The 19299-nt window shown below is 49.4% G+C and overlaps 1 protein-coding gene across 2 annotated transcripts in view; it reads right to left on the minus strand.

Moving 5' to 3' along the window:
• Positions 1 to 17838, minus strand: part of MCTP2 (multiple C2 and transmembrane domain containing 2) — a 329446-nt gene extending 311608 nt beyond the window's left edge. For both annotated transcript variants that reach the window (XM_040342357.1, XM_040342356.1), the window contains exon 1: positions 17725 to 17838. The gene's annotated coding sequence lies outside the window, so the exon portion shown is untranslated. The remainder of the gene's footprint in view (positions 1 to 17724) is intronic.
• Between the last annotated feature and the right edge of the window lie 1461 nt (positions 17839 to 19299).

The following is a 19299-nucleotide window of genomic DNA, read 5'->3' on the forward strand; positions in this document are numbered from 1 at the left end:
GCAGAATTTGAATTCCGCCGGGGAATTTACGATACGCCGCCGCAAGTTTTGAGGTAAGTGCTTTCTGAATTAAGCACTTGCCTCAAAAACTTGCGCCGGCGGATCGTAAATCAGATAGGTTACGTGGATCTAAAGATCCGCGTAACCTATCTGAATCCAGCCCCTTGTGTTTCTGCTAAGCAGGAACACAGATCTCTGTGTTGCTACCGTTAAATTATCTCCCACACAGTAAGGCTGGCCATATATTATACAACTTTTCTTTAGATTTTCACGCCTCCCAACTTTTTGAGATGGGAATGAGGGACACCTGTTAAAAGTATGTAGGCATCGGACACACCCCCTGCCCCTTAAAGCGTGATTCCACTCGCAATTTTTTTTTTTAAAGTCAGCAGCTACAAACACTTTTAATAAGGACACTTACCTGTCCTACTCGCCCGCGATGGCGGCCACCCCCACGAAACCGATCCCTCGGTCCTGGCAGCTCCCGGCGCCGCCATCCTCGCTAAGGGAAACAGTGTTTCATACTGCGCATGTGCGAGTCTCGCAGTGTTTTCTGAATGGGCGGCTGCTCTCTGGGATACACACAGTTTCCAGAAGGCAGTGCGCTCCATTCCCCAGAAGACACCGCGAGTAGGACGAGGATGACGACCTGCTGAGGACTAGGAAGAGGCAGATAAGGAACATCTGCATAGCAACCGCCTTTACATATGTAGGGGGACAGGTGTTTTTACTATGTGGGGACATGTGTGTGGTAACACTAATTTGGGGACTTTGTGCGTTTACATTGTGTGAGGACATGTGTGGAGACACTAGGCTGGTGATCAGTGTGTAAAAAGCAGCTCATACTCACCGATTACTGGCCAGCTGCAGAGATCCGCTCTCCTCTCCTCACTGACAACTTCTGTGCAAGCAGGAAAGTTAATCGCCTAGCAACCAACTCTCTATTTACATCATATGACGACTGTGGTTGGGCACAGCCGTCATTTGATCAGGAGGGCCAATCACAGAACCCTCCTGCCTGTCGGAGATGCCCGCGCCGTTCCCGCTGGTGGCCACATCCATCTTCGCCCCTCTTCCTTTCCGGGGGCCGCGGACTCCAGCTCTGTGACTGGCCGGAGTTGCGTGACGTCACTCCTGCGCATGGGAGCCATCAATCACGGCGCTTGCGTTTGCAAGTGAAGAAACGCCACAGAGGCACAGAGCATGCGCCGGTGACCAGTGTTGTTCGTCTTCCTTTAAAAAAGTAACTAGTTACAATTACAAGTTACTTGCTTGAAAAAGTAAGTGAGTTAGTGACTCAGTTACTTTATTAGCAAAGTAACTATTTACTCGGAAAAGTAACTGAGATTTTTTATTTTTATATTCTACAATGCAATTACGTTCTATAACATCTTTAATATCAAAGATGTTTATATTAACTGATTGAAGAAAAAAAACACTATATACAGTATTTTAGAACATTTCGTACTGTGTACAATTATTAATATCATCATCACACTCCACCTGCCCAGGCGGCAACAATACTGTACAATATAGATTCAGTGTGCACTGCAGCAGTGTCACTCACACTGCACACTGAATCTATATTGTACAGTATTGCTGGGCACTGGAGTGTGATGATGATATTAATAAGTGTACACAGTATTGCATTTGCTGGGCCTGCCCCCCACATACAGAATGCAGCCATGTCCCCCCACATACAGTATGCAGCCATGTCCCCCCACATACAGTATGCAGCCATGTCCCCCCACATACAGTATGCAGCCATGTCCCCCCACATACAGTATGCAGCCAATGTCATGGCCCATGTCCCCCCACATACAGTATGCAGCCATGTCCCCCCACATACAGTCATGTCCCCCCACATACAGTATGCAGCCATGTCCCCCCACATACAGTATGCAGCCATGTCCCCCCACATACAGTATGCAGCCATGTGTCTCCCCCCCCCACATACAGTATGCAGCCATGTGTCTCCCCCCCCCACATACAGTATGCAGCCATGATGTGTCTCCCCATACCTAGATGCCGTCGCCGCCTAGTTAATCAGCGTGCGGGGAACATTACAGCTTTCATTTGAATAGCTGTCTGTTCCCTGCCGCGCATAGACACTCCCCCTTGCTGGGGATTGGACGGGTGATCTGCACTTTGATAGACAGGTCACCCGTCCAATCCCGAGCAAGGGGGAGTGTCTATACGCGGCGCGACGGGGAACAGACAGCTATTCAAATGAAAGCTGTAATGTTCCCCGCACGCTGATTAACTAGGCGGCGGCGTTGCGGTATGCGGCGGCGACGGCGGGGGGCGATAATCTCGGTAACGCCGCCAATGTAGTGGGAACGGCATTGCCGAGAGGGTAAAAGTAATCAGGTAGATTACTAGTTACACGCAGGAGGCCAATCGTTACGTAACAGCGTTTATTTAAACGCCGTTACTTGCAACACTGCCGGTGACAAGGTAAATATCTCCAAACAATGCCCGTTAAGGAGATATTCACAGTACCTATAGGTAAGCCTTTTTAAAGGCTCACCTATAAGTACAAGTTGCACAGAGGGGTTTACAACCACTTTAAAGAAAATCCAAGCCTTTAATGTTGCTTTAATATAATACAAATTATGCTTTTACAAAACAAATACTGCAGCTCATGTCTAATAATCAGTGTCTTCCTGTAGGTACAGAGCTGCACACAAGTTGTACACGGCACACCAAACAGGTCCTTCAACAACTCTCAAGTCTTGCCTCACCGCGGGTTTCCTGTGAAGCCGGGCAGAGAAGACAGGAAGTTTGCTGGCCGTCTCTAAACGGTCTGTGAGAAGGTTGTCACAGGGGAGTGCGCTTATTTCAAGTCATGCCACGCTGTAAATCTACTAGGTACAATATCTGCCATATGAAGGGAGAATGCATTTGTGTTCTATCGTAGTATTCAATGTAAATTTATTATTAAAGGGTCACTAAAGGAAATTTTTTTTTTTGCTAAAATGACTGTTTACAGGGTATAGAGACATAAAAGTTAACTGATTCCTTTTAAAAATGATTAAAAATTGAATTTAATCTATCATATAATGTGCCTCTAGTTTCACGTTCGGTTTTAAAGGTACATACATGAAGTTCCGGGTGAGAGGTGAGTCGGGAAGACTCACAGAACAAAAACAACAAATCCAGGGCAGTGTTTTGTTTTTAAAATGAATCTGATTGGTTCTGAGGAGTTTTAGACACACAGTAATGACAGCTCAGACCACCGTGAGAAAGCTCCCAGTATGATGGTTATAAGGAAACAGGCAACCAGGAAGTGTGGAGATCACAGCAGAATTACAGCTACTTCAAAGCAAAAACGAACAATGAGGACATGAAACCAGTACTGCAGTAAGGTAAAGGAAGCTATTTAGCTAAAAAAAAAAATTCCTTTAGTGACCTTTTAAGTATGCTTTGAAAATTCATGTTCCTCCCAATACCACGTGGTCAATAAATATGACGCATTTCACCACCACTCATTTTAAAGGTTATAAATATGTGCAGGGTTTTATTTATTTCAGTTTTGTGAAAACATAACTATCTATCTATCTATCTATCTATCTATCTATATATATATATATATATATATATATTTTGTTCATAAATTTAGGCCAAAATGTATTCTACTAAATTTATGATAATGGTGGTCTCTACGGCGGATTTGCCTCAAGATCACCGTTATCAGTGGCGGGAGAGGCCCCCCAACCTCCCACGAATGGGTCCTGTCCGTGGCTGGGTATGGAGACGAGTGTTCCATACCTCCCAACTTTTTAAGATGGGAAAGAGGGACACCTATGAGCAAAAGTATGTATGCATAGGACACACCTCCTGCCACGCCCCCTCAGAGAATAATAAGGCCCCTTTCACACTGTCGGGCCGTTCAGGTCCGCCTGTCAGTTTTGTCGGCCATACAATCCTTTGGCGCGTCGGATGTCAGCGGAGACATGTCCGCTGACATCCGACCCGATTCCGATCCACCAAAATCTGACAGATGGCGATACGTCCCCTTCCGTCCATGGCGGATCGGATCGGGTGAGATGTGATCAGGGCTGGACTGGGACAAAAATTTGGCCCTGGACTTCATCCAGACTGGCCCACTTTGACAGCTCTCTCCAATGGCGGCCGGACAACCCCCCCCCCCCCCCCGGCCACCCAAGCCCCCTCTCCCCCTTCACTAGCCACTAGCCGTTCTACTTTATTAGAGTAGAACGGCTGGTACTGGTACTCTTATAGGCAGTACCAGTGGGGATGCTAGACATTATTTCACCCGGGGCAAAGAATCAGTTCGGTGCTCCCCCTTATGGGACAAGAGTCAGCTGTCTGTCCCCTCCCCCATGTTTCTTAGTTGTCCCTCTGCTCCTCTGGTCCTCCCCCTGCTTCTCTGTTCCCCCCAGGTGAGCGCTGCGGGGAGGGAGAGGAGGTGAACGATGCAGGAAGGGAGAGAAAGAGGAGTGGAGGGGGGGGGGGGGCGGTCCGCTGTCACCGAACCCGGCCCACTGAGCCATCGGCCCACCGGGATACTCCCTGTAGTCCCAATGACCAGTTTGTCCCTGGATGTGATGAAAACAGACATGCTGTCCGTTTTCATCAGATCTCTCCATAGGAGACAGTGGCGCTGCACAAGCCCCTCCCCGCTCAGTGAGCAGAGAGGGACTTGTCATCCGCCGGCTCAGCGGAGATCTGTGGAGAGACCGTGTAGTGTGAAAGAGGCCTTATACCAAAAACATTATTACTTATACTCACCCCCCTCCCTCCCTCCCTCTCCGCAATCATCTGGGACAGGTCACAGGTCCCAGATGATTGCTTGGCCAATCACGGTGCGCAGTGCGTGCCCGGCTGTGAAGGCACAGACAGGCTCCCACAGTAGTGGTGCCAGAGAGGAGGGGGGAGAAGAGCGGGGCTTCGTTTCCCCCGCATCGCTGGACCTTGGGACAGGTTGTCCAATTATTAAAAGTCAGAAGCTGCAGTATTTGTAGCTGCTGACTGAATATTTTTATTTTAGTAGAGAATTATAATTTTTTTTTAAATAAAAAAGGTATTTATTGTCTCTTTTTTTATACGTATACACAAATGTTTTGCTTTTCATAAACTGAACGGGTTGTTTTACAAGGTGAGGGTTTTATAGTCACTTTAACAGCCACATGAGTGGTTGGGTATGTGTGACCTGTGATGATGATGAACACTGGAAGTATGAGAAGCAGCAGCTGGGCTGACGGCGGCCGTAGATCATGAATTTGCAGTTATCATATTATCCTAATACCTTGGGGTTTTTCCAAAGGGGAGGGAGGAGATTAAGATTACTGGCTCATTCCTGACACATAAGACAGGCACCTTAGAAATCAGTGGAGTGCGGCGCGCAGGAGAAGTCTGATGCGTGTGACAGTCACCGTGTCTTTCCCATCTGTCACACACACAGGCATGTAGATTGAAATAAATGCATACGTCACAGTTTATCGCACGCTCATGTAAAAAGCATCATGTAATCAGCAGAGAGGCCGGCGTGGGTTGTGTGTAAATCATTCAGAAGCTCACATTTTATACTGGGAGAGAAAAAAGTCAACAGCATGACGGATGCATCGGGGCTGCCACTTCCGTTCCTAAATTTGTTAAAGACCCAGCTCTGGGCACAATCATTTCAGCATCATTAGAGGCGCCATTATGTTTTCATCTGAATTGTCATTTATGGTTTCAAGCTCATCTTAGCCCTGCTTCACACCAGTGCAACTCGACAGTTCAGAGCCGCATTAAAAGTCGCAACCCCATTTGCGGAAATGGAACCGATTTGATCCCTGAGACAAGTTTCCTGTGCGACTTTGATAATGCAAAGTCGCGCTGAAGTCGCACAGCAATAATGCAGGAAACTTGTCGCAGTGATCTTTGCGACTTCAGCGTGACTTTGCATTAATATGTGTTAAAGTGGAGGTTCACCCGGAACTAACATTTTTTAACCTTAAATTCCTGCTCATTTTGTCTAGGGGAATCGGGTGTTTTTTAAATCGAAGCAGTACTTACCGTTTTAGAGATACATCTTCTCCGCCGCTTCCGGGTATGGGCTGCGGGACTGGGCGTTCCTATTTTGATTGACAGTCTTCCGACAGGCTTCCGACGGTCGCATCCATCGCGTCACGATTTTCCGAAAGTAGCCGAACGTCGGTGCGCAGGCGCAGTATAGAGCCGCACCGGCGTTCGGCTTCTTTCGGCTACTCGTGGCGCGATGGATGCGACCGTCAGAAGCCTCTCGGAAGACTGTCAATCAAGGAGGAACGCCCGCTCCCGAAGCGGCGGAGAGGATGCATCTCGAAAACGGTAAGTACAGCTCATATTTTAAAACAACTAGCCGATTCCCCTAGACAAAACGAGCATCCATCTAAGGGGATTGTTTAAAAAAATAGTTGAATGGGTGAACTCCCGCTTTAATATGCGTTAACCACTTGCTGACCATCCCATAGCAGTTTTACTGCTACAGGGCAGCAGCTCTACGCCTGAATCACGGATTTATACTCGAGCAGGGGTCAAGTCCTGGGGAAAAAAGTGTGGGAACTCCCACCCAAGATCCACTCCGCCACCAAAAAAAATAAAATGATACGCTCATATGCATAATAAATAAACCGCAAGTTCTTTCTAAATCCCGCGTTTACTCGCGGCAGACCACCACAATGTCTCCTGGGAACAATGGCAAAAGCTCCCAGGAAACATTGCGGCATCGAGGAAGTGACAGAATACCCGCACACTACCCGATGAATCCATATACAGGAAGCGGCCAGTAACATAAAGGATTACTAAGGTTCGCCTGCCCCTGACAGTGACTCGAGCTGGGCATCGCCGCTTAGTGAAGGATCGGCTCGGGCGGCTCGGCTGCTCTAGTCCTGCAAAGGGAACCGAGTTCCTGCTGTGAAAAAAGTGCAGGAACTCCATTCCCACGCGTTCCCGCAGGACTTGAGCCCTGTACTCGATCCTGCAGGTGGCGCAAGCAGGCAGCTTCTTCTGTGATTAATGCAAAACCCATCTATTCTGAAGGCCAATTATACGCAGGAAATGGATACTAAGCGCCCACAGGCGATTCAGTTTGCATGTGTTGCGCTATACAAGTTTCTCACTCACTCACTCAATCATTGCACAAACCGATCTGCGAGTGCTGGGCACTCCATGTCTGCCGGCACCCGCCGATTGTCGGGCAGAGACTCAGAACAGAGCTGTAAACAAGGCAGCAGTGGTGGCTAGTGGCGGGTTGGTTGGTTGGTAGCACTTACCCCATTACTGGCGGCTTCCCTGCTTGGGCGGCCTCCCGCTCTCTGGGTCATCACGGCGGCGACGGCTTCCGTTTCCTCCCTCCTCCTCGGCAGCCAATCGGAAAATGGGTCTCATACCCACTTCCGATTGGCTGGATTGAGGATCAGTGTTTCAACAGCAAATTTTCATTCGGTGTTGTAACACACCTGGGTGGGCTCAGTTTGCATACTCTGCGACCCGAGCCCACCCTATTTCGAAGCCTATAAGGCCCTGTACACACGGGCGGATATCCGATAAAAACGGTCCGCCGGACCGTTTCCATCAGATATGTCCGCTGGCGGATTTTGATCTGATGGCTGTACACACCATCAGATCAAAATCCCCGCGGAAAACTTTGGCGGTGACGTGGCCGCGCCGTCTCCGCGACGATGAAGCGGCGACGTGCGCGACCCTGGAAGGTAAATACTTCCACGCATGCGTCGAATCACTTCGACGCATGCGAGGGATGGGGATCGGTCGGACTTATCCGGTGAGTCTGTACAGACGACCGGATAAGTCCGAAGGACAGGTTTTCAGCGGATAGATTTCTTAGCATGCAAAGAAATTTTTATCCGCTGGAAAACCGTCGGCTGGACAAATGTCCGCTTGAAAATGTCCGCTCGGCCTTACACATGACCGGATCTATCTGCTGGAACTGATCCGCGGATAAATCCCAGCGGACAGATCCGGTCGTGTGTACGGGGCCTTAGAGTCTCTGGCTCCAATCAGGTGCTTAAAAAAACCTGGCCGCTGTAATTCATGTGCCCTGGAAGGGGCCGGACGCATGAATAGGGGGAGGCCGCAGCGGCCGTGGATAGATTTATGCTATGCATGAATCTATCCATTGCATATAGGGGGTGGCCCGGAGAGAGGGGCTGAAGCCCCTAATGGACGAGCTGCCACTGCAAGGCAGATCTCCGTTCTGACAGGGGGAAGGGATGGATTATGTGTTCCTGAAAAGCAGGGACTAATACTCCTTATACCTATTAGTACAGTGACAGTGCATATTTTCAGCAGAAGCCCATTTGCGGGTGCCGGCCACTCGATGTCTGCCGGGACCCACCGATCTTCAGGCAGAGACTCAGAATGGAGCTATACCTATGTAAACAAGGCATATTTCCGTTCTGGTGTGTGTGTGTGTGTGTGGGGGGGGGGGGGGGGATTCCTACAAAAAAACAGCACGTACAGTACACAAGAACATTGGCTAGGTACACATTTAACCCTTTGATCACCCTAGATGTTTAACCCCTTCCCAGCCAGTGTCATTAGTACAGTGACCGTGCATATTTTTTTGTACTGATCACTGTATTAGTGTCACTGGTTCCTGCAAAGTGTCAAAAAGTTTTAGTTAGTATCCTATTGTCCACCACAATATCGCAGTCCTGCTATAAAGTTGCTGATCGCTGCCATTACGAAATATATATATATATATATATTTTTTTTTTTTGTTTCCTTCTTTTTATTCCATAAATATAACCATAGTTTGTAGACGTGATAACTTTTGCGTAAATCAATCAATTTTCCCCTTTTGGGATTTTTTTTACTGTGTGTGTGTTTTATAATCATTTTTTTTTTTTGTATTTACACTATAAAGAAAAAAGACAAACGCAGAGGTGATCCAATACCACCAATAGAAAGTGCTATTTGTGTGAAAAAAAACAAAAAAAAAAATCACATAAAAATTTGGATACAGCAATGGATGACTGCGCAATTTTCAGTTAAAATAATACAGTGCTGTATCGCAAAACGCGGCCTGGTCATGAAGAGGGGCAAATATTCTGGTGGTTAAATGAAGTCACACAATTGTCAACAAGCTGCAATTTTTTTTAAATAAACAAATATATATATATATATATATATATATATATATATATATATATATATATATATATATATATATATCTTTTTTTTTCCTCAGAAAATAGATGCAGGAACTCAACCACGACCCGTTCAGATTTCAAACAGTAGAAGGGTCTTAAAGGGGCGTTAAATACCAGAATTGCATTACATACAGAGTGCAGAGTTCAGGGGGTTACAAAGCTGTCACTTGTAAACACAGAAACCAGACTTCTGTGTTTACAAGTGATTGTGGTGAGCAGGCACCAAAGGGTCTGAGCCAGAGGTGGTGGAACGGAGTTCCCCTAAGTTCCCCCTGAAAAAAAGCCCTGTATATATATATATATAAAAAATCGTAGTTAGATTTTCTGCAGAATTTTGTCTTCAGGATTTACCAAAACCATCTAATATGAGGGCAAACCTTAAGTTTCAATTTGTATGCAATCCGGCAGGCCCTTGTACTACAAAGCTGAAGGTAAATCTAAAGGAAATCGAACAACAAAAGTTGTATAGTGTGTATTAGGGTTGTCCCGATACCAGTATCGGTATCGGGACCGATACCGAGTATTTGCGGGAGTACTTGTACTCCCGCAAATACCCCCGATGCCTAAATAGAATACTTGACCCCCCCCCCCCGCCGCCGCCGCGTTAATCACCGTGCGGCGAACATTACAGGCACCTTTAGTTTGAATAGCGGTTTTGCCCGCCGCGCCGTGTATAGACACTCCCCCTTGGACGGATCTGTCCAATCCCGAGCAAGGGGGAGTGTCCTTTACACGGCGTGGCGGGGAAAACAGCTATTCAAACGAAAGCTGCCTGTAATGTTCGCCCACGGTGATTAACGCGGCGGTGGCATCATCATTAAGTATGGGGGGACAAGGCTGCATATATGTGGGGGGACATGGCTGCATTTGGGGACACATTTAAAAAAAGTATCGGTATTTGGTATCGGCGAGTACATAAAAAAAAGTATCGGTACTTGTACTCGGTCCTAAAAAAGTGGTATCGGGACAACCCTAGTGTGTATCCAACTTTAGTTGGTTTCGAAGTCACACTGAAGTAGTGAGCCAGGGCTTAGTCTTCCCAGAATAGTTGTGCTTCTGGCCAGACTCCAGATAGGTGCAGGCTTCATAGACATCAATACTGGGGGGGGGGGGGGGGGGGGGGGGGTCATATCTTTACCACCTTCTCAGCGCTCTGGGTATACATCATCTAATGCACACAACCCCAAGCCCAGGTTCACGCCAGTGCTTCTTCAGCGCAACTTTAAAGCTGACTATCAGTGCAATTTTATGTGCGGCTTGCTGACATCTGTGCAACTTCATTTAACAGATTTCAGTGCTACTTGCATTGACATCACACAGAAATAGTGCTGGAACCTTTCCCAAAGATTGGATTGGTTCCATTGCCGCAAATGTGATGCTACTTGTCGTGTAACTTTGAACTGTCAAGTCGCACTGGTGAGAATCAGGGCTGAATGCAAGTAACACTTGGTACCAGTGGCGGCTGGTGCAAACAAACTGAAAAAAAACACCCATCAAACGCCGCCACTGTACCCCATCAAATGCCGCCACTGTACCCCATCAAATGCCGCCACTGTACCCCATCAAATGGCGCTACTATGCCCATTAATTTCCGCTACTAAACCCCATCAAATGCCGCCACTGTGCCCCAAATGCTGCAACTATGCCCATCAATTGGCGCTACTGTGCCCATTAATTTCCACTACTGAACCCCAAACACCACCACTGTTCCCCAAAACGCCGCCAGCGTGCCCCATCAAACGCTGCCACTGCGCCCCAAATGCTGCCACTGTGCCCATCAATTGGCGCTACTATGCCCATTAATTTCCGCTACTGAGCCCCATCAAATGCCGCCACTGTGCGCCAAATGCTGCCACTGTGCCCATCAATTGGCGCTACTATGCCCATCAAATGCCGCCACTGAGCCCCATCAAATGCTGCCACTGAGCGCCAAATGCTGCCACTGTGCCCATCAATTGGCACTACTATGCCCATCAAATGCCGCCACTGAGCCCCATCAAATGCCGCCACTGAGCCCCATCAAATGCCGCCACTGAGCCCCACCCGGCACTTACCACAGCGGGTCAGTGGCGGTGTCCTGCACGCTCCTTAAATGTCTTCTTCCGTCCTCTATCAGGCATCCAATCACAGCGCCCGATGTTTCAGCCAATCGGGTGACAGGTCACAGACCCGAGCACCCAATTGGCAGAGAGGCGATTCGGTGTTATCAAAGCAAATTCTTTTGCTTTGCTAATACAACGCTGAGTGAACAGTGAGCGCCCAGCATGGCGCCCGCTGTTCACCTATTAGGCGCTTCCAAAAAACACCCCCACCGCTATAATTCAGGTGACCGGCACCCTAAAATGGTCCGGACACCTGAATAGGGGGTGTCAGCGGCGACCATAGATAGATGCATGCATTGCATGAATCTATCTATGGTGATAGAACGGTGCCAGGAGAAAGGAGGTGGTGCCCATGCACCCCTTACGGATGTACCGCCACTGCTTGGTGCACCATCCAGCCGCTGCATATTTCAGCGTGTCATAGACCTCAACAGGCTACAGACAGCAGGCCTGGGTGCAAAAACACATCAGAATAAGATGCACAGGCAGGGCCGGATTTGCTCTCCCTGCTGCCCCAAGGCCAGGTTCTGCAATGCACCCCCTCCCTGCCAACCGAACCACCCCCCCCAAATCAACGGAGAATGGCAACTGGTTTGTAGCTTGTCGTTTACTTTTTTTTATTTTTGTGTAATTTTCTTATTTATTTTAATATTATTTTTCTTATTCTTCACTTTTTAATACATGTTTTATTTTTATAATTTAATTATTATTTCTTATTTTTATTTTTTTTATCATTTTTTTTTCACTTAACTTAATTGCTATCACACAGGAAAAAATAAATTCCCTGTGTGATAGCAATTGGAGGTGACAGGTTCTCTTTATTGACCCTGTCACCTCCAAAACAGGAGTCCTAGCACTGTGCTAGAACTCCTGTCACAGCTGAGATGGGAAGAGCACAGCTCACCCCTCTCACTGTGTACATCGGCGGCAGGGACAGTCACAGGAGACAAACTCGGTGGCCTGGGGGAGGACAGAGTCCCGAAGACAGAGCAAGTAGAGAGAGGTATGTAGGGGGGGGAGGGGGTAGGGGAGGACGGATGGCAGCACACATTTTACAAGTGATTGCGGCGACATCGCCGAAATCACTTGTTAACAAGCGAGCGGATTCCAGAAAGCAACTTACCGCCCTTAACTAGCCGTCGGGGGTTTCCATGCCACTGCCGCCCCTCTGCAACCTGCCGCCTCAAGGCCCGGCCTTGGTGGCCTTGTGGAAAATCCGGGCCTGTGCACAGGGGCTACGTGCCAAGTGTACCCAAGACAGTGACCCTAAGAAATCCTGCATGGAATTGCAGCTGAGATAAAGACATAACGGGGTTAATTTACTAAAGGCAAATAGACTGGGCCCTTTGCAAAGAGCACATTCCATTTGCCTTTAGTAAATCAACCCCAATAACTCCTCCATCGTGCCCAGAATTAGGGCACATTCACACCAATCTGCATACATCATCGCAGGCTCAACGCAAGGGCACATAGAAGAGTACTGTTTACATAACGCAACATTTTGAATACAATTTGTTTTTAAACACAATGCGCCCCACCACATAAAAAACAAAAACGTCAACAGTGCAATGTATAAATGAATTGCAATGCCTCTCACTGTCTCTGTACACCAGCGTGCGTGCGTTTTGCGTTTTAGCGCTTGATCCATGCAGGTGGTACTTGAGCGTCCCTTCTAACAGCTGGCAGCATCCCTACACCTAGGGAAAGATTCCTGTACAAATGCTTCCGTCTATCACACTCATTGCTGCACCTTGTTGTAGAGCTCAGCGGGTGAGGAGCGTGCACGGTTCTACGAAGACGCGTGGAAAAAGCGTATCAGCGAGTGTGTGGGATCCTATCACAGGTAGGCCAAGGAGGAAAGGTGAACATCCTGCAATGATGGGGTCCATACTCATCAGTCTAAAGGTTGCCATACGTGTTGCAATCATACTATACAGTCTCTTCTAGGTGTACCTACCTAATTATCCCATCAAGTAGGCACTTGGATGGCATAGTTATTAGTAGATCTGAAAGAGATTGTACAGAGTGCATATGTGTGGTGAGCTTTAGGCAGCTATACACACACACACACACACACACACACACAGTGTATAAAAGATTGTTTGGATTAAAAGGTGCCCACACAGTGTGCAGAACGATTGACTGGCTAGATTCTTGACCAGCTTTTTTCCACCCAATATTCAATGTATGTTGGGTATCACCACCTTAATTCCTATGCGGCACGATGGATACCACCTTATGAATGCCTATGGGGCATGTTGGGGGGGACCATCTCACTAAATGCCTATGTGGTACACGTTGGGCATCACCTCACTAAATGCCTATGGGGCACGTTGGGCATCACTAAATGCCTATGGGGCACGTTGGGCATCACTAAATGCCTATGGGGCACGTTGGGCATCACTAAATGCCTATGGGGCACGTTGGGCATCACTAAATGCCTATGGGGCACGTTGGGCATCGCCTCACTAAATGCCTATGGGGCACGTTGGGCATCGCCTCACTAAATGCCTACGGGGCACGTTGGGCATCACCTCACTAAATGCCTACGGGGCACATTGGGCATCACCTCACTAAACGCCTATGGGGCACGTTGGGAATCACCTCACTAACTACCTATGGAGCACGATGGGTATCACCTCAATGTCTATAAGGCATGTTGGGGGGGGGGGGGGATCATCACACTAAATGCCTATGGGGCACGTTGGGCGATCACCTCACTAAATGCCTACGGGGCATGTTGGGCATCACCTCACTAAATGCCTACGGGGCACGTGGGGCATCACCTCACTAGACGCCTATTGGGCACGTTGGGCATCACCTCACTAAACGCCTACGGGGCACGTTGGGCATCACCTCACTAAACGCCTACGGGGCACGTGGGGCATCACCTCACTGAATGCCTACGGGGCACGTGGGGCATCACCTCACTGAATGCCTACGGGGCACGTGGGGCATCACCTCACTGAATGCCTACGGGGCACGTGGGGCATCACCTCACTGAATGCCTACGGGGCACGTGGGGCATCACCTCACTGAATGCCTACGGGGCACGTGGGGCATCACCTCACTGAATGCCTACGGGGCACGTTGGGCATCACCTCACTAAATGCCTACGGGGCATGTTGGGAATCACCTCACTAAATGCCTACGGGGCACGTTGGGCATCACCTCACTGAATGCCTACGGGGCACGTTGGGCATCACCTCACTGAATGCCTATGGGGCACGTTGGGCATCACCTAACTAAATGCCTATGGGGCACGTTGGGGCATCGCCTCACTAAACGCCTATGGGGCACGTTGGGAATCACCTCACTAACTACCTATGGAGCATGTTGGGTATCCCTTCTAAGGATGAGCTCTAGCGTGTTCGCATGCTACACGTGCAGAGCCCGCCAGGAAGTGTGCACGGCACTGCGCTAATCACAGCCAGGGAGACATTGTCCCGATGCTTGGCTGCAGAGATCGGGAAAGGTCTCCCTGGCTGTGATTAGCGCAGCGCCATGCACACTTCCTGGCGGGCTCTGCACGTGTAGCATGTGAACACGCCAGAGCTCATCCTTACTAAATACCTATAGGGCATGTTGGGTATCCCCTCATTAGTGGCAATGGGAAATAATGATTATCACTATACTAATGTCTATCACCTCAACACCTAAAGGGCATGTTGGGTACCACCTCATTAATGTCTATGGGGTAGTAATCTAGAGTAAGGGGGCGATCCCCAACTATAAACAATGCGACTTTCTTTCACCCAACCTTGATCATTCTCTACTATTCATCATCACCATGGGGGTCACCCCATTACTACAACAAATGTGAACAGCATATGAAATAAAATAAATCCAACCAGCCTGATCACTAGTGATTGTGGTCACCCCAAGTTCCACAACACCCCACTTGTGACCCACACATGAAGATCTCATTACATCAAACCCACATATACAGTGTTATCATCAGCTGGTTGTGTGCTGTGGAAAGTTTTATAACAACAACAAAGAGTTTGGGAACTTTCCTGACACATATACACAGCACTGTACAGAGCAGAGCCAACATCTCCTGAGGGTGGACAATGAGCTGACCCCAGCTGTGTTCTACACCTGTCCCCACCAATCCCCCCTCTCTTCTCTTGTCCCCCCCTCCTCTCTTGTCCACCCTTCTCACCTGTGCAGCTCTTCCTCTGTCCCCTCTCCTCACCTGTCCAGTTCTTCCCCTGTTCCCCTCTCCTCACCTGTGCAGCTCTTCCTCTGTCCCCTCACCTGTGCAGCTCTTCCCCTGTTCCCCTCTCCTCACCTGTGCAGCTCTTCCTCTGTCCCCTCACCTGTGCAGCTCTTCCCCTGTTCCCCTCTCCTCACTTGTCCCCACCAATCCTCAACCGGCCCCCCTCTCTTCTCTTGTCCATCCTCCTCACCTGTGCAGCTCTTCCTCTGTCCCCTCTCCTCACCTGGGTAGCTCTTCCCCTGTCCCCTCTCCTCACCTGGGCAGCTCTTCCCCTGTCCCCTCTCCTCACCTGGGCAGCTCTTCCCCTGCTCCCCTCTCCTCACCTGGGCAGCTCTTCCCCTGTCCCCTCTCCTCACCTGGGCAGCTCTTCCCCTGTCCCCTCTCCTCACCTGGGCAGCTCTTCCCCTGCTCCCCTCTCCTCACCTGGGCAGCTCTTCCCCTGCTCCCCTCTCCTCACCTGGGCAGCTCTTCCCCTGCTCCCCTCTCCTCACTTGTCCCCACCAATCCATAACCAGCCCCCCTCTCTTCTCTTGTCCCCTCTCCTCACCTGTCCCCCTGTTGTCCACCCTCCTCACCTGTGCAGCTCTTCCTCTGTCCCCTGTCTTCCCCTGTCCCCTCTCCTCACCTGTGCAGCTCTTCCCCTGTTCCCCTCTCCTCACCTGTGCAGCTCTTCCTCTGTCCCCTCACCTGTGCAGCTCTTCCCCTGTTCCCCTCTCCTCACCTGTGCAGCTCTTCCTCTGTCCCCTCACCTGTGCAGCTCTTCCCCTGTTCCCCTCTCCTCACTTGTCCCCACCAATCCTCAACCGGCCCCCCTCTCTTCTCTTGTCCATCCTCCTCACCTGTGCAGCTCTTCCCCTGTTCCCCTCACTTGTCCCCACCAATCCATAACCGGCCCCCCTCTCCTCACCTGTCCCCCTGTTGTCCACCCTCCTCACCTGTGCAGCTCTTCCTCTGTCCCCTCTCCTCACCTGGGTAGCTCTTCCCCTGTCCCCTCTCCTCACCTGTGCAGCTCTTCCCCTGCTCCCCTCTCCTCACCTGTGCAACCCTTCCCGTCCCCTCTCCTCACATGTGCAGCTCTTCCCCTGCTCCCCTCTCCTCACCTGTGCAGCTCTTCCTCTGTCCCCTCTCCTCACCTGTGCAGCTCTTCCTCTGTCCCCTCTCCTCACCTGTGCAGCTCTTCCCCTGTCCCCTCTCCTCACCTGGGCAGCTCTTCCCCTGCTCCCCTCTCCTCACCTGGGCAGCTCTTCCCCTGCTCCCCTCTCCTCACCTGGGCAGCTCTTCCTCTGTCCCCTCTCCTCACATGTGCAGCTCTTCCCCTGCTCCCCTCTCCTCACCTGGGCAGCTCTTCCCCTGCTCCCCTCTCCTCACCTGGGCAGCTCTTCCCCTGCTCCCCTCTCCTCACCTGGGCAGCTCTTCCCCTGCTCCCCTCTCCTCACCTGGGCAGCTCTTCCCCTGCTCCCCTCTCCTCACTTGTCCCCACAAATCCATAACCAGCCCCCCTCTCTTCTCTTGTCCCCTCTCCTCACCTGTCCCCCTGTTGTCCACCCTCCTCACCTGTGCAGCTCTTCCTCTGTCCCTTCTCCTCACCTGGGTAGCTCTTCCCCTGTCCCCTGTCTTCCCCTGTCCCCTCTCCTCACCTGTGCAGCTCTTCCCCTGCTCCCCTCCCCTCACTTGTCCCCACCAATCCTCAACCGGCCCCCCTCTCTTCTCTTGTCCCCACTCCTCACCTGTCCCCACTCCTCACCTTTGCAGCTCTTCCCCTGCTCCCCGATCTCCTCACATGTGCAGCTCTTCCCCTGCTCCCCGATCTCCTCACCTGTGCAGCTCTTCCCCTGCTCCCCTCCCCTCACTTGTCCCCACCAATCCTCAACCGGCCCCCCTCTCTTCTCTTGTCCCCACTCCTCACCTGTCCCCACTCCTCACCTTTGCAGCTCTTCCCCTGCTCCCCGATCTCCTCACATGTGCAGCTCTTCCCCTGCTCCCCGATCTCCTCACCTTTGCAGCTCTTCCCCTGCTCCCCGATCTCCTCACATGTGCAGCTCTTCCCCTGCTCCCCGATCTCCTCACCTTTGCAGCTCTTCCCCTGTCTCCTCTCCTCACCTGTGCAACCCTTCCCGTCCCCTCTCCTCACATGTGCAGCTCTTCCCCTGCTCCCCTGTCTCCTCTCCTCACCTGTGCAACCCTTCCCGTCCCCTCTCCTCACATGTGCAGCTCTTCCCCTGCTCCCCGATCTCCTCACCTGTGCAGCTCTCCTGCGCTCATCTCCGCCGGCCTGCGCTCCCCGCACTCCTCTCCGTGTCCCTCCGGCGGGCTCTGCGCCTCCTCTCCGCTCCGACTTCCTTCTCTGCCATAACCAACCCCTAAAGGGGAGGAGGCCGACCTGTCATCGCTGCGATCCCCGGCCAGCCAGGGAGGGGTGAGAGCTCCGATCTCCCAGGTGTCGGATTGTCGGGAGATCGTCTGTACAATGCATCGGGAATCATACAAAGTATAGGGAATCGTACAATGTATAGGGAATCATGCAATGTATCGGGAATCATACAATGTATAGGGAATCATACAATGCATCGGGAATCATACAAAGTATAGGGAATCGTACAATGTATAGGGAATCATACAATGTATAGGGAATCATACAATGTATAGGGAATCATACAATGTATAGGAAATCATACAATGTATAGGGAATCATACAATGTATCGGGAATCATACAATGTATCGGGAATCGTACAATGTATAGGGAATCATACAATGTATCGGGAATCATACAATGTATCGGGAATCATACAATGTATCGGGAATCATACAATGTATAGGGAATCATACAATGTATCGGGAATCATACAATGTATCGGGAATCATACAATGTATCGGGAATCATACAATGTATAGGGAATCATACAATGTATAGGGAATCGTACAATGTATAGGAAATCATGCAATGTATCGGGAATCGTACAATGTATAGGGAATCATACAATGTATAGGGAATCATACAATGTATAGGGAATCATACAATGTATAGGAAATCATACAATGTATAGGGAATCATACAATGTATCGGGAATCATACAATGTATAGGGAATCATACAATGTATAGGGAATCGTACAATGTATAGGAAATCATGCAATGTATCGGGAATCGTACAATGTATAGGGAATCATGCAATGTATAGGGAATCGTACAATGTATAGGGAATCTTACAATGTATAGGGAATCATACAATGTATAGGGAATCATACAATGTATAGGGAATCGTACAATGTATCGGGAATCATACAATGTATAGGGAATCGTACAAAGTATAGGGAATCATGCAATGTATCGGGAATCGTACAATGTATAGGGAATCGTACAATGTATCGGGAATCATACAATGTATAGGGAATCGTACAATGTATAGGGAATCGTACAATGTATCGGGAACCATACAATGTATAGGAAATCATACAATGTATCGGGAATCATACAATGTATCGGGAATCGTACAATGTATAGGGAATCATACAATGTATCGGGAATCATACAATGTATCGGGAATCATACAATGTATAGGGAATCATACAATGTATAGGGAATCATACAATGTATAGGGAATCGTACAATGTATCGGGAATCGTACAATGTATCGGGAATCATACAATGTATAGGAAATCATACAATGTATCGGGAATCATACAATGTATAGGGAATCATACAATGTATAGGGAATCGTACAATGTATCGGGAATCGTACAATGTATAGGGAATCATACAATGTATAGGGAATCATACAATGTATAGGGAATCGTACAATGTATAGGGAATCATG

The sequence above is a fragment of the Rana temporaria genome, chromosome 3, assembly GCF_905171775.1.
Source record: "Rana temporaria chromosome 3, aRanTem1.1, whole genome shotgun sequence".
Lineage (NCBI taxonomy): Eukaryota > Metazoa > Chordata > Amphibia > Anura > Ranidae > Rana > Rana temporaria.